The 14220-nt window shown below is 47.6% G+C and overlaps 1 protein-coding gene across 11 annotated transcripts in view; it reads right to left on the reverse strand.

The window, feature by feature from the left end:
* Positions 1-14220, reverse strand: part of LOC120906580 (protein scalloped) — a 101890-nt gene that overhangs the window by 37564 nt on the left and 50106 nt on the right. Inside the window, exon 1 of one of the 11 annotated variants that reach the window (XM_040318352.1) lies at positions 1145-1252. The exons of 1 other annotated variant lie outside the window; for it this stretch is intronic. The gene's annotated coding sequence lies outside the window, so the exon portion shown is untranslated. Of the gene's footprint in view, positions 1-1144; positions 1253-14220 lie in introns of those variants that run through there. 9 more of the 11 variants (XM_040318353.1, XM_040318354.1, XM_040318349.1 and 6 more) reach the window with 9 other exon arrangements.

The raw sequence follows: 14220 nt of genomic DNA on the forward strand, positions 1-14220 counted from the left end.
TTAGATTTTATTTTTTGGGCCAAAAGGAGCACACGGACTCGGCTCGTTTAGATGCGCCTTTTTTGTTTGTTCCAAATCCTTTACCACACTCGTGTGTCTCTCTTTCCCTTCTACTGTGTTTGTTTCCTTTTATATGCACACACACACGCACACAGGAGACAGTTGATTGGGTTCGCCGTTTTAATTAGCACGCTTCGCCGCGACGACAGGCAGCCCCAACCACACATTAAGCTGTCCCTTTGCCCATTGGGTTATTATTCAATAGCCGGGGATGGTGATGGTGGTGGTGGTGGTGCTGGTACTGTCTGCTCGCTCCCATTACAAGCAAATGTACACGAACGCACACACGCACACAGCCACAAAGAACATAAAATCAATCAAATATGACCGTCGGACTGGCTGGTTTTCTGTGTGTGCAATTTTTGGTTGTTTTTATTTTCCGGCAAGTTTGTTTGTCTGTTTGTTTGTTTGATTGTTTGTTTTGGGGGGCCCCGTGTTTTAGGCGTTTGTTGATGTTTCTCGTTTCTCTTTCGCTGTTCGCTGTTGTCTAGGCACACGAAAGCTTCTCGCTTTTCACTTCTCTTCTTTTTTGTTGTTGTTGTTTCATTGGGTTTGCACGTTGTTCCGCTTGCTGGAAAGGCTCTTTAATTGATACCCGCCGGGGGGCTTTTAACCGCTGCCCCCTTCTCATTCATTCAAAAACGCACGCACACACACACACACCGTTCTGCACTAGAGTTGTTGCGCATTTAAAGAGAAGTTGATGGTTGCGATGGGGTTGGTGGGTAGGCTAGAAGGTGTACACAACAGCTAGAAGCAATGGGGCGGCTGCCCGTTCCACCTCCTCGACCTGACCAAGCGACACTGACCAACGGTCGGGCGGGCGGAGGTGGATTGGGGGATGGTGAGATGCGGAAAAGCAACAGCAACAATAGTGACAACAACAAAAACACACAAGCAGAACCGAAAGAAAAGCTTTCCGTCGCACCCGAGTAAACACATACACGCACCGCAAAAGGAAAAGAAAAAAACTAACAAGGCCCGCAGGAAAACATACACACACACTTTTTGGTGACGGCCAAGCGGTGGAATGGGATGGGATCGAAGGGGGGGGGGGTTGGTAATAAGAAAAAGTAACACACACACACACACTCGCTTGGGTAAGACGCAACAGCGGCGACGACGCACCGAAAGGTACACGCTACGGGCACAACACTCGAAACGCAACTAAAGCGGGAAGCTAAAACGCGACGGCTCGCGTACGGGCTCGCGCAAGCAAACAAGCGCGCACACGCGGCACACGGGCTGGGTCACTCAATGGCGAGCGAGCTGAGTGGCCGTGCGCTCACCAGCGCCAAAACGGCTCGAACTCACTCGGACGGCGCGCGCTGTAGGGTTTATGGTTATACCGTTACCGATTCCGTGACGCGTTAGAAAAAGAGAGAGAGAGACAAAGAGAGAGAAAGAGAGAGAGAGAGAGAGCGAAAGGGAGATAGAGATTGCGTGTGTGTCTGCGCGAGCGAGAGAGACAAGCGAGTGTGAGCGACTGCACGGAAAGGAGAACGCGCGCAGAGTAACAAAGAAAACGAAAAACACAACCACCACCACCACCGCTCGGGAGCAACACAAAACGGTCGTTCGGGTGGAAAATTTTTCCATCACTCAGCAGACACACTCACACAGCCCAGGTGATGGAGCAAGCAATAGAACCGTCCAGAAGACGCACACTTGGCTTGTGTTCGTGGAGTTCGAATGAATGGCAGCAGCACCGAACTGGACGCACTCGGGGAGGTGCTGTGTGGTGGTGTGTAGCTCTGTGTGTGTGTGTGTGAGTGTTACTTTTCCCAATTTTTACTCCCATTTCCTCCCCCTAAAGGCAGAGCGAACCGAACGAAATGACGACAGTGCGGCGATCGCGGCGGGTTTTCCCGATGAGTTGCCACCGGGTTTTTTTTTGCTGTTTGTTTGTTAACCCGTTCGAAATAGGTTTGGTTTCCCTTTTAAATTGTGTGAGTATCGAATGAGTGAAAGAGAGAAAGAGAGAGAGAGAGTGAGCGCGAGACCCTGTCGTCAACTGGGCACTTCGTTGCCAGAAACGGGTCCCGAAAATGCCCCGAGAGAAGAGAGCAAGCAAACAAACCAAACAAAAAGCAAACGCAAACGACAAAACTACAACAAACCGGCACCCAGTCAGTAGAATTAAATGCAAGTCCACTCTCCCACCCCTCACCCCCCTCCATCGCTACACACACAGCGGCCGTTTGCAATGTAGATAAATAAAGATTTGTTGGCCAGTCGTGGTGGTGGTGGTGGTCGAGCGGCAGCAGCTACTTCTATATCGTAAGATGCAATCACAGTTGTAATGAAACAAGTGGTGAAAAGGGAAGAGAGAGATAGAGAGAGCGAAGGAGAGAGAGAGAGAGAGAGCGAGAAGCGTGCACTTGACTGATGGTTGCACGATGACCATTAAAACAAAACACCGCTAAATGGGGGTATTATTATTTTATTACACAAAACACACATTCGTGCGACAGTGGTGTGTGCGTGTGTTTAGTAGATAAGCAGGCACAGTAAGTGCGCTTCTTCTACTACTTCTTTATCTACGGCTTCTAGGCTTTACAAACGTCAACCAAAAATATAAGAAAAATAACACACCAAGTATGACTCATCTCCTCAATTGTTGTATATTCGCGGAGATAATCAATATCGTTGCTTCTTCCCTCTAATGCAGCGGTCGGCAAACTTGCGAGGTTTGATTCATGAAAAGCAAAGCGTTTGGTAATATTGTTGCTTCTCTGTATTTATGTCATCCCAGCAAGGCTCGCAATTGGTAATTCATACTATTTATTTCATCATATTATTCGTAAACATTCATCAGCTAAGAATCGGCAGAAGTGTGATCAGTCAAAACTACAAAGCAATATCGCTTTTTTTTATGACCTCCTCATTCTTTGTCCCAAACATTTTTGGAAGAATTTATTCTTGGAGAAATTGCAACTATCCAAATGTTTCACCAGCAAGAAATGCCATGGCATCAAATTGATAACTAATTATTTATGAATACGACCTTCGACAATCGTTGTACTCGTAAAAATCAACAGTTTGTAATCATAGCACTCATAAAAATAACAAAACGAGGTTCTACCTTGAGTTGGACTATAGCTATAAGTCCTTCAATCCATATCATTAAAGACTATAGTGATAAAATCCTTCAACGTTTCCTTAACCAAAATGGACAAAACTTGTCGAATTTTCATATGTTTACCATCACTCACACTAACGAAACGTTAATTGCAATTTCAATAATAGTATCCCATGAGTCCCTAGACCTAGATATGACATCCTAGTTCACGAACCTGCGTCCAACATCTTCCTGTGCTGCGTTCGATTGAGAATTTTTCGATCTACATGATGGAAAAGCTCAGCTCCAACAATTTCGTCGCGAAAATAGAGTAGGAATTGATAATAATCGAAGGTAGATCTTAAACACATGCCTACACACGTACGTCATGGCGAAAATGACGGATAACTGAACGACAGGCAGCTCGCCAGGTCGTAGATTTATTTTTACAAGTAAGCTTGAATGATTACCTTTTAAAGGATGTTTATGGAAAGAAAGTATCTCTCTTAGCTTTAGAGGACTTCTCTTAGAGCACGACAATATTAAATGTCTTACTAAAAGATTTACTCAGTAATTTGTATACGAATAGGCTCTTCTCATCTTTCAATAAACAGGAAAATCCTTTTTCGCGGGTCGGACCTTGCCGACCGCTGCTCTAATATGCTAACCCCTACAGTGCAGGGCCAGCGAGAGAGAGAGAGATATATAGAGCAGCGTTAATTGATTATTACCGGGTTCTATTAATTGGCTTGGTTGTTGTGTTTTGAGGGGACCTCGAAGCGTAGTTGCAGGAAATACGCACACATCATCATCGAACGAGAGAATACACCAAGCACACCATCAACCAACCAAACAACCACGCAGAGAGAATCAAACACTGGCGCGCGCGCGTGCTTATCTCACCACCGGACGGACACGATATGGGGATAATGAATAGGGTCAAGCAGCACCAGCAGCAAACGTGCCTGCCGCTCTGCCGATTGGACTGTGAAGCGAACGAGCAGTATGCATCGGTTAATTGGATAAAGTATCATTGCGCGCGACGCCCCGTACCAGCGGTGTACTCAGGGCTTATCAACTGCGCTGCTGCTGCTACTGATCATTTGCTGCGCGTGGCAAATGGAGCGAATTAATTTTATTTGCAATCATACTAAGCCACTTCTGTGCTGTGGCGGTGACGATGAACAAGGTTTCGGTCGCTGTACGTACCCGCGGGATCAATCAATGTTAATTACGTTCAGCATCGAATCGGGAAAGGGATGTTGCTGAGTTTATCCCTTTCTCCCTGTACCGAGCCTCCTGCTTTTGTTTGTATATTTTTTTATCTATTTAATTATGTATTTATTACAATTACGCTATCGAGCCTCCATGGTGTACCTACTCAACTTTAATCCGCAACATAAAGGCATTAGTGGATGTAAACCCGTTCATTGCATCTTGGAAGCGCGACAACATGACGACAATGGCAACAAAAGCAACATAGTCGGTTCAGCCGCGTCGGGCGCGTGAGTGTAGCAGGCGTGCAGACGGCAGTTACAGTTTGCACCGGCCCGAGTGCAGCAGTTAGCGACTGCTTGGGAGCGCGCCAAACGCGTTTAGTTTTGGCTTTGCAATCAAACTGAGTGCTGCTATCGGTTTCGGGCGCCCGAGAGTGGCGTGCGTCTCTTGGCTGTTATCGCCAGCGCTTTCACGTGCAACCGCACAACCAAACCGAACCGAACCCAGGGACAGTAGTACCGCGCACCGAACCCGGCAGACCTATATTTAAACAGCCCTTTTGACAGCGCAACCTCCTTCTCTTCCTTCTTGCGCGTAATATTCTGCGAACGCAAACGGTTCATCATAGCGGCGGAGCGGTGACAGCAAACCCCGCCGCCACTCGGGGCGGTCGGTCCCAGCTGTTTGCCGGGTGCTCTCGGGGATGCTGGGAGTTGCAGCCGCATGAGATACGCGCTCCTCGCTGCAAGTTTGAAGAAAATACGCAACAAGAAAACAAAAACCAAAAAAAAAAGAAAAACAAAACAAATGCACTAAGAAATCCTTTCGCACCCAAAAAAAAAAGGAACCGGGAAGAGGCATCAACACGCTCACACACACGCACACGCATAGGCAGGTTACACGTCACTGCCAAAAAAAGAAGAAAAACGCTAATGAAATCGGGTGCAACAGTGAAACCGGGCGGAGGGCAAGGACCAGGCGCAGAAGACGCAAATCGTCATCGCCGTCGACGAAGACAACGAACGCGTACGGTTGATGAAGAATTATTTAGCAACAACAACAACAACAACAGCAACAACATAAACCCCCATTTGGATGCTGCGACTTGTTGCCTTCTCCTTCACACATACACACACACACACACACACACACACACGCGCATACACACATTCACACGTGCACACTTACAGCAGACACTGTGAATTCTCTTTTTAATGCTCGACATCTTAAAATCCTCCCCCTTCTGCTCCTTCTCCTTCATCCTTCTCTTCCTCCCGCTCCATCAAAGCACGCTCTCTCTCCCCTCTCTCTCTCTCTCTCCCCCTCTCTCTCTCTCTCTCTCTCTCTCGGTCTGGGATTCAATTTCGCCATAACTTTTGCTCATTTCGCTTTTCGGGTGATAAATGTTGGACGGGATTTGCCCGCTGCCCCGGAACCCGAAACGGGAGGGAGGCAAAAGGAGTATAACACATTTAAAAAAAGGAAAGGAAAAAAAGAGCTAGAGAGACACACAGTAAGCTGGCGAGAGAGGCTGTGGCGAAACAGGGGGGGGGGGTGGGAGGAGGAGGTGGTTTCAGTTTTATGAATGTTTCGCTCGGAAATTAATTTCGAAACCGAGGAGGGTCAGATTAAATTAGATTAAATTAAAGTGTCCAAAAGTTCGTGTTCCCGACCCCTGGAACCAGTTATGCAAAGGGTGAGGGGAGGGGGTGGGGGGTTGTGGAGTGAGAGGCGGTCAAAGCGAGGGCGAGAGGGAGAACGGTTGAAACTACTGCTGTTCGATGCTGGCGGCAAGTCGCTGGGCTGGCTGGCCCGAGAAAGCAGCGCGGCGAGAAGAAGGGAGATAAAAAGATTATGACAAAAAAATCACACTCACACACACACACACACACACAGAGTCACACAAACTATTGAAAGGATGCTGCGAGGAGGCAAACGAGCGATGTGGAAAAAGTAGAATGGTATTGAAAACATTAAATTAAACAGCAGAAGGGCAATGAATGACGGGAGGGGGGTGGGGGGAGTCAGCAAATCGAATGAACGTTTGAGTCGCGCACTAGAACCTCCAGCGTGTGTGTGTGTGTTTTTAAATGTGTGGAGCATTAAAATAAAAATAAACCCTTCACTCGACCGTGCGCAATGAACACAAACCCTCAAGGAGAAGAAGTAGTGCAATCAAGCAAAACAGCGAAAGACACCACGCTGGGTCATGGGGTTTAGGGGGGAGATGGGAGGGGGAGTGGGGGCAATGTGTACACGCTTTTACAAGCTGTTGTACGTGTGTGCGTGTGTGCGGTAGTGTGTACAGTAATAAAAGTTTTATTCTTGCAGAGGCGCACTGTTGCACGCAGAACCAGACGGCGACGACCCACGGTGAAAGATGTTTGAAAGAGTGTGTGTGTTTGTGTGAGCAAGAGAGAGAGAGAGCGATTGAGAATAAGAAAGAGCATACAAAAGATCACCCCGATCGCTCCCCGCTGAGAAGGATTGAGAAACCCTGCAGCCCGCAACCCCACGCGACAGGAACGAGATGCTGCGACAGGAGGAAAAAAATAAAAACCTACCTAACCCAAACCGAAAGGAAAGCATTGCCCCCTCCCTCATATATCCCCACACCTCCCCCGCCCCTCCTCCCCCACCCACAGCTTAACAGCGCGCTTACATACATACAGCATCTTGACGCATCGTCGCACGTTTGTGTGAAACAAAATCACGGATTCACGTACGAAACCTTTCGTCGTGCTGGATGTGTGTGTGTGTGTGTGTGTGTGTGTGTGCGCGTGTGTGTGTGTGTTTGCGTTGTGTGTCTACTGAACACAAAATTCACTACCCTTCCCCCCACCCCCCTCCCCTCCCCCACCAACTTGTCCCAAACGCCCGTTTGAAACCAATCTATAAAAACCGTTTCTTCCACCTGGTTCCTTTTATTTCGTTTCCGAAGAAATCGAAGAAGAGTGCACTCACACACACACACAGGTACACACGGTCGAACGGCGCGGCGCGTGAGCGCAAAACCTGTTTCAAAAATAGAAGAAGAAAAAAACCCTTCCTCCCTTCCCTGAACAACCCCCCTCCTCCCCCGCCCTCTGCTACCCCACATTTACAACAGGCAGGCTGCGACGATCGTGTTTTCGGTTATAGGAGTTATACTTATTCATATTTGTGTGCGCACACCACGGCAGTGTGCCTGTGCTGGTGTATTAGGTGCGCCAGTTGGACAAACGCGTTTTGCTGGGGCCGTTGGGGATGGACGATAGAACACGATGAGCTAACACAAATGCAGTGCGCAGAACGATCAAGACGCATTGCACGCTCTCTCAGCACCACCGGACACGATAGTCGAAGTGGTGGACATAAAGCATGCATTGGTTTTGTTCGCAATATTTAAAAAGCAAGCTGCTTTGCTGAAAGTAAGATAGTTGCTTAGTATAGAGCCAAAATTTCACTCATTTGCGTCCGTTAGTTTGGGAGATACGATGATTTGAAAAATGGAAAATCGTATAAAAACTTTATTGCTGGTGACAGAGGGTGCCCATTAGTGCTGAGTCAACCGGAAACTCGAGACGTTTTGCTGCCAAATTGATTTAAAAAGGCTTTTTTTAACCAACTGCAACACGAAATGCAAGAAGGCATCATACAATTTTATAATAAAGTCTACATATTATTCGGTGCATGATTGTTGTTATTTTTCTTTTGACGATGAGTTCGATGGTAGCGCTTATGTCATGTTTCTGTATTTCTGATTACATTTTGTTATTTCTGTACTTTCTACAGTATATATAAGATCAGAAAAATCCCTTCTGAATGTAATTACAGTCTTTCTCCGAATTACGCAAATAATGCCTAAGCCGTAACGTAAGCCAACATATAGTTGATGAATGGTTGTTGATTAAGTTTAGTACTTTTATATACTAACTGACTTATTTAGTTCGTATTGAACATTTTGTTATTGTAAAACTTTAAGAAAAAGCAAATAAATTTTGCAATTGACAATTGTTGGAAAAAAATTTGCCGCTTTGTCATATGAACTGTCAAAAATACAAATTCGCATAACTCGACTGTAGCATACTCGCGTAACTCGGGGCAAGACGGTACATGCAATTCGCGTTTAAACAAATCGAATTAGTACTAAAACCGTAAAACAACACGCTTTCCGTAGCTTTAACATGACAGAACGCTTAAAAAAAACTCCGGTAGAGGTAGCACAATAAACATTCAGCTAAACTTGTCTTAAGTCATAAGTCTCAAGCCAAAAAGTATTTAAACTTTCAGTGCATTAAATGTTTATGGACCTAGCATGTTTTCACTGTAATCTGCTGCATCTGTAGTGTATTGAATCAATATGTTGTAAACATTTCCTAACAATTTCAGCTGTCCCTAGCTGCCTCTTTTCAAGTTCTAAGCATCTAAATAAGAATACTTTTTCTACGTTTTTACTATTTCGCTTGCAGACATTCGAACGTTAGAAATTATCAACTATTTGACTCCACTTCCGGTTTTAATGTTTTGCTACTTATGACACGAATTTATGTATGTCCGCCCATTGCTCTGAGAGGAACCACTGTGCATCACGACGAGAGCGCGCCAAAGTGGGAACACACACAAACACTCGAACGCCAGTGGTTTTTGTTGTTTGCGTTAGTGTACGAGGTGGTACTGGGAGAAGGGGAAATTAAGTCGCCGTGCCGCAAAGCCCCAAGCGCTTATCCCGGCGAGATGAGCGTGTACACCACACACACCGCTGCGATCAGATGCGATCGTATCGCTACGCTTGCTACTGTTGTTGAGCGGAGGAACTCTCTCTCTCTCTCTCTCTCTCTCTCTCTCTATCTCTCTATCTCACTCTCTCTCTCTCTCTACCGTTTGTAGAGGATGAGACTGCTGGATGCTGTCACCCAGCTGGCAGCTTCCCAGGGGCCTATTGATAGGGATATATCGATTAAAATGATCGATTAAGCTCGGCACGGCGTGAGAGCACCCGCATCCCAAGTGACAGCTGGCTGAACTGACAGTACAATACGACAATCGAGACGAGAGCCTTGCGACTTTCGGAAGCAGTCAACTCCAGCACGTTTTTGGATTATTTTGCAACCAATTACATTCGGGTTCTAGCTCAAAGTTTCGTGGACACTGTGAATCGGTTCCTTGGCAACGTCAGCATGGGTACAAGATATAACCGTTGGAGTAATCTCAATCTGGAAAACGGGATATGCTGTCCTCCAGGATACTTATTTTCCGGTAAAGCATGAATCTAGGGACAGGAATTGCTCGTCTGGGACGGGAAAAGCTGTGCAGCGCCATTGCTATGGTTCTACAGAACAGATTACAACCCGGACAGGCTGAGATGGGGAATGTTGCTTTTATTGGCTACCGAAATTCGCACACAAAGAAAGGGTGAAACGCCAAGAGGGGGAAACCTGGGTACGAGATAAGGTTTGCGGAATGCGTTGGGCACTAAAATATAACCAAAACTGCTGAAAAACAAAGTCGGAAGACTCGTGCACATGTGCGCTGGGTCTACAGCGAACGCTCGGCAACACTCCACTCCACTCGGGGGTTGATTGTTTTGACATTGTATTTTTATTAGAATTTTTGCAGCCATTGCAACCCTCTCCCCGTTGCCGTTGAGAGAAGGAGTCTGTGGTTTTACAGCTTCTTAGTCTTCTTTTTGTTCTGTCTTTTTTGCTTTGCCACATTGTAGCGTAGCGCAAGCGGCCCCGGTGACGGTTAGGCGCGTCACTACACGTGCGTACGGGGCGCTGGTGAAGCGACTCCCGTCTAGCTGTACGCTGGAGTCGTTCGTTCCAGACGACGAACCGAACGCGGGCATGAGTGTACGCGTCGAATATTTGCACGCTTTCCGCGCTCAATCACGTCCCAGTGTCGGTCGGAGTGCCACGGAGCCCGAGTGCGACGTGCTGTTTGTGGCCCGTAGGTGGGTCAGCCAGATGCTAGATCCTACCCCCGAACAGCACGCGAGACACAGCGCGCGGGTGCGGGTGTCGCATAAATCGCAGCCATCGACCGACCGACTGATGGGGAGGAGGAGAAGACAAAGAAGACAAAGCGAAACGCGCCACAATCAAAGCACAACAAACTCAAAGCCCCGCACACACACGTTGCCGGCCTGGAGCACACGTGGGTCGCGAATGGAGATTCTTGAACGGAGCTGGAGGCTAATCGCTTCCGTCCACTTTGTCTGCGAGCTGCACGGTACGGCCACATGTGCGTTACATGGGGCGGATGACTCATCTGGCCTGGCAGGTCGGCGCTTTACCACGTGCATGCGTTCCCGTGCTAAAACGGTTCGCGATTAGCGAAACCATCGTGGCGATACTTCAACACGTGTAGGTTGAAGTGACTGAAGGGGGGAAGGGTTTTTGGTGGAAAGGGAACTACTGGTTGGGGTGAAACAGCAGATGATGAACATTGAGCGATTGGGATTGGTAAGAAGTCAACTAGGGATAAAGCAAAGTAAGAAAAAAAAACTAGAGGATAAACACTTTTGCTTTAAATCCGGTTCTAAGGACCAAATGTTTCGATGGAAAGCGCAAATGATCTATCGTACACGCACATACTTTACTTCTTAGTTAAGAGTAAAGCGCAGCTGGTGACGGTGAAGGTGGGATAAAGACTCGACTTGCGTTTTCCGTTCTGAACGTATGCGGTGGTGAAAATCCGGCTCGAAGGACCAAAAATGCAAATGGCAAACGAAATAAATTAGCCAATAAAAAGTATCCATGCTCTAGGCTCGCAGTTTTCTTGTCAAGTTTCGTTGCTCTAACACTCATCTCGAACAACATCCTCACAGGTACAGCATTTCCCATTCCCATCAAGAATGAAGATGTGCAACAAGTGAGAGCCCATCCCCTTGCAATCACCGAGCGCAATAAACGATTATTGATGGCTGCAGCGCAAATGAAAAAGTAAAAAAGGAAAAGATGGTAACGATTCCAGCCTCCGTCGGCGGCTGATGTGGGAGTCCGCGTACCGCGGTGGGTCGCGTGGGCACTAACCAACGGTTGTGTCTCTCAGCGGGTAAAAAGTACGACAAATGGCAAACGGCGAAAAATAAAAGGCGCTCCAAGCTCCAAGCGTTGCGGGTGGAAAGATATTGAAGGGCGGCAAACGCAGACGATAGCAAACGAGCACGGACGCCCTCTCGGAGGCGGTGAGTGCATCGTATACTCCTATTACAGTTTCCCCCCCCCCTCCCATTGAGTGACGGACGGAAAGGCAAGGGTCGTCGTCGATGGAAGGCGCGTAAGCAGGCACCACTTGCGGCCATCCTCGGTGGTATCCTCCATCTGGGCCCTCTTTGCGGGTCTTGTTCTGTGGTTTGCTGCCGTTTTGCTTTTTTCCTGTTCTGCTCTTGTTTCGGTTGTGCCCTGGATGCGGATGGCTTTGTAATGCCGGGTTTTTCGCAAACAATGTTCATCCCCTCCTAATTTTGACGCCCGTGCAAATGTGACGCTTTTTGGGACATTTGAAAAGGTACCAGCTTTAATTGCACTGTTCAAATAGGCTCCTATGAAGCAAAACCTTTGCAATACGTTCGGGCCCAACAGGCCCCCGGGGTCGATGACCACAGCACACGCGTTCGACAGGGAACAGCTATCGATTGGGCGCTGACTGAAGCCTTCGCCAACGGGTTTGGGTGTGTTTTGGTTTTGTTGTTAGTTTCGTTGCCCATCCCGATGACCCGTGGAGTGCTTTCTTCGCCTACAAATAGGCGAGGCGGCGGTTACCTTCTTGGAAAGCGTATCTACTTATCTCATCGTTCAGGGAGGGAGAGTCGCCGCGTGCTCCCGCGCGATATGGCCCCTAGCCTAGTAGAAGGCCTCGAGAGTCATCGTACCCCAACTGGCGAAAGTGTGTGAGAGAGAGAGAGAGAGAGAGAGAGAGAGAGAGAAAGAGAAAGGAGTTGGAGAGGCAGGAACCCGATCCATCTTCAAGGGTGAGTTTTAAGAACAAAACGGGCGAAACACATCACACCGAAAACTGGTGGTAAATGGTTTAAGGTGGCGTGAGATCGAGCGCGTCAGCCGATATTCGATTCGGTTTAGGTAAAAAAATTTGCCTTGGGCTTTGCCTTGTAAAGATGTATATTGGAGTAACAGCACAGTACCTCAAAACAACAAGAACTATATTTTTCCACAGTTTTACTTTACATGAGGGAACAACACCACCACCACATAAACATAACAGTGCCCCTGGATTGGAATTGAACCTGTCCTGGAGTTAGTATGCACGAGCTGGCGCCTCTATCCAGTAGGCTATCAGGTCGCTGAGGCTAATGCAGTGTAAAGTTCAGTTTTAACAGAAATTAACAGAGACTCATATACTCGGGCTTACTGCCATCATTCTAAAGGCGAAGTTGAGCTCCTATTGACAATGTCCCGTTCCTTCCCAACCACACCTAGTATGCAAACGTGTGAAAATACGACCGCCGGTCACTATCGCTTGAGTATACGCAACAATAAAGCCCTCCCCTCCAACCCCCTTAACCTACCGAGACAGTGCAGCAGATCCGCCTTAAGCCGTTCATCGTACTCACCTAGAACGAGAGGAGAAAGGGTAAAGAGAACAGCGTTAAACAATCGGCCAATGACGCGCGCGTGCGTGTGTCAGTGTGTGCGCTGACAGGGAAAGTCAACCGCTTGCGATAGGAAACAGGAGAAACGATAGGAATAAGTGAAATAAAATAAAAATAACAACACAAACAAAATGACGGCACCGCGAAGGGGTAGTTTTGCGCGCCTCTTCTTGGTAAAGGTGTGAAAATAAATATCAATTAACAGGTGCGTTCATCCTGTCACCGCAGTCTCCCTTCGAGTCCCTCCCAGGGCCAGCTGACGCGTCTGGGGCTTCGAGCTTTATTGCTTAAAAACAATCGTTTTTTTTCAGACGCAAATCAAAGCGTTTTTATTTGTGGTTGCACAATTGGCTGGTACGATGGATCATATTTAAATGGTTTGCTTGATTAGCATTGTCTACGAGCGCGTGTGGCTGGATGAAACCGGCCCGTAAACACTGCTTTGCTGGCAGTGCAGTTTATGTTTTCTCAAGTGAGCAGCAAACGACCGCCAAAGGCACCGAAATCAATTATTTCAACGCATTGCAAAAACAAAATGATGAGGAGAAAAAAAAAAAGAACTGAAAAGCATCAAGCAATAAAGCGATAGTTTACCCGCTGGAACCTAAATGTATTCGACATCCTTCCAAGAAGCGCCTACAGGCCCCGCGTGATGCGCCGTTTCGCATCGAGAGACACGGTCGTAAATCATCGTTCGGGCGTGATATGGCGCAGCCATGAAGTTTGGTCTGGAAATGTGACTGGGGGGGTGAGGGGTAAAGAGCGTTGGGCCTAAATACGGGCATGGTAGTAAAAATAGCCTCACCGTCGCTCCGCATTCAGGGTTTGGCCTCCCCGTCCTCCACAGTGTAACTTTTGCTCGGAGCGTCCCGATCGGTGACTAAGCGGATTACGGACGGGTTTGGGTAGCACAGAGAGACACAGAGAGAGAGAGGGAGATGGAGAGAAAGAAAAAAAAGCAGCTTGACCAGTATCCCCATCCAGAGCGGAAACTGCAACACCCGCGGGCGTTGGAGTGAACCGAATGAACCGTAAAGAGAGAACCAAAAGAAGAAAAAAAAAAACTGCACAAAACCGGAAGCTGAAACGGCACCTCATCTCGGCGGCGCGATCGATTCTACGACAGATCGAGCCTTTTTGGCAGAGTTTTGGGTTTTCGAAGGAGCACACTGGTCCGAGCCCCGGCCAAATAATGCTACTAGCCGCGTAAAAAAAGAGGGAACAGTAAAAACCAAACAAAATTAAGAAATGTAAAACAGGCATCAAACCCCCTTTACTCTATCTC

Source organism: Anopheles arabiensis, chromosome X (assembly GCF_016920715.1).
Source record: "Anopheles arabiensis isolate DONGOLA chromosome X, AaraD3, whole genome shotgun sequence".
Classification (NCBI taxonomy): Eukaryota; Metazoa; Arthropoda; class Insecta; order Diptera; family Culicidae; genus Anopheles; species Anopheles arabiensis.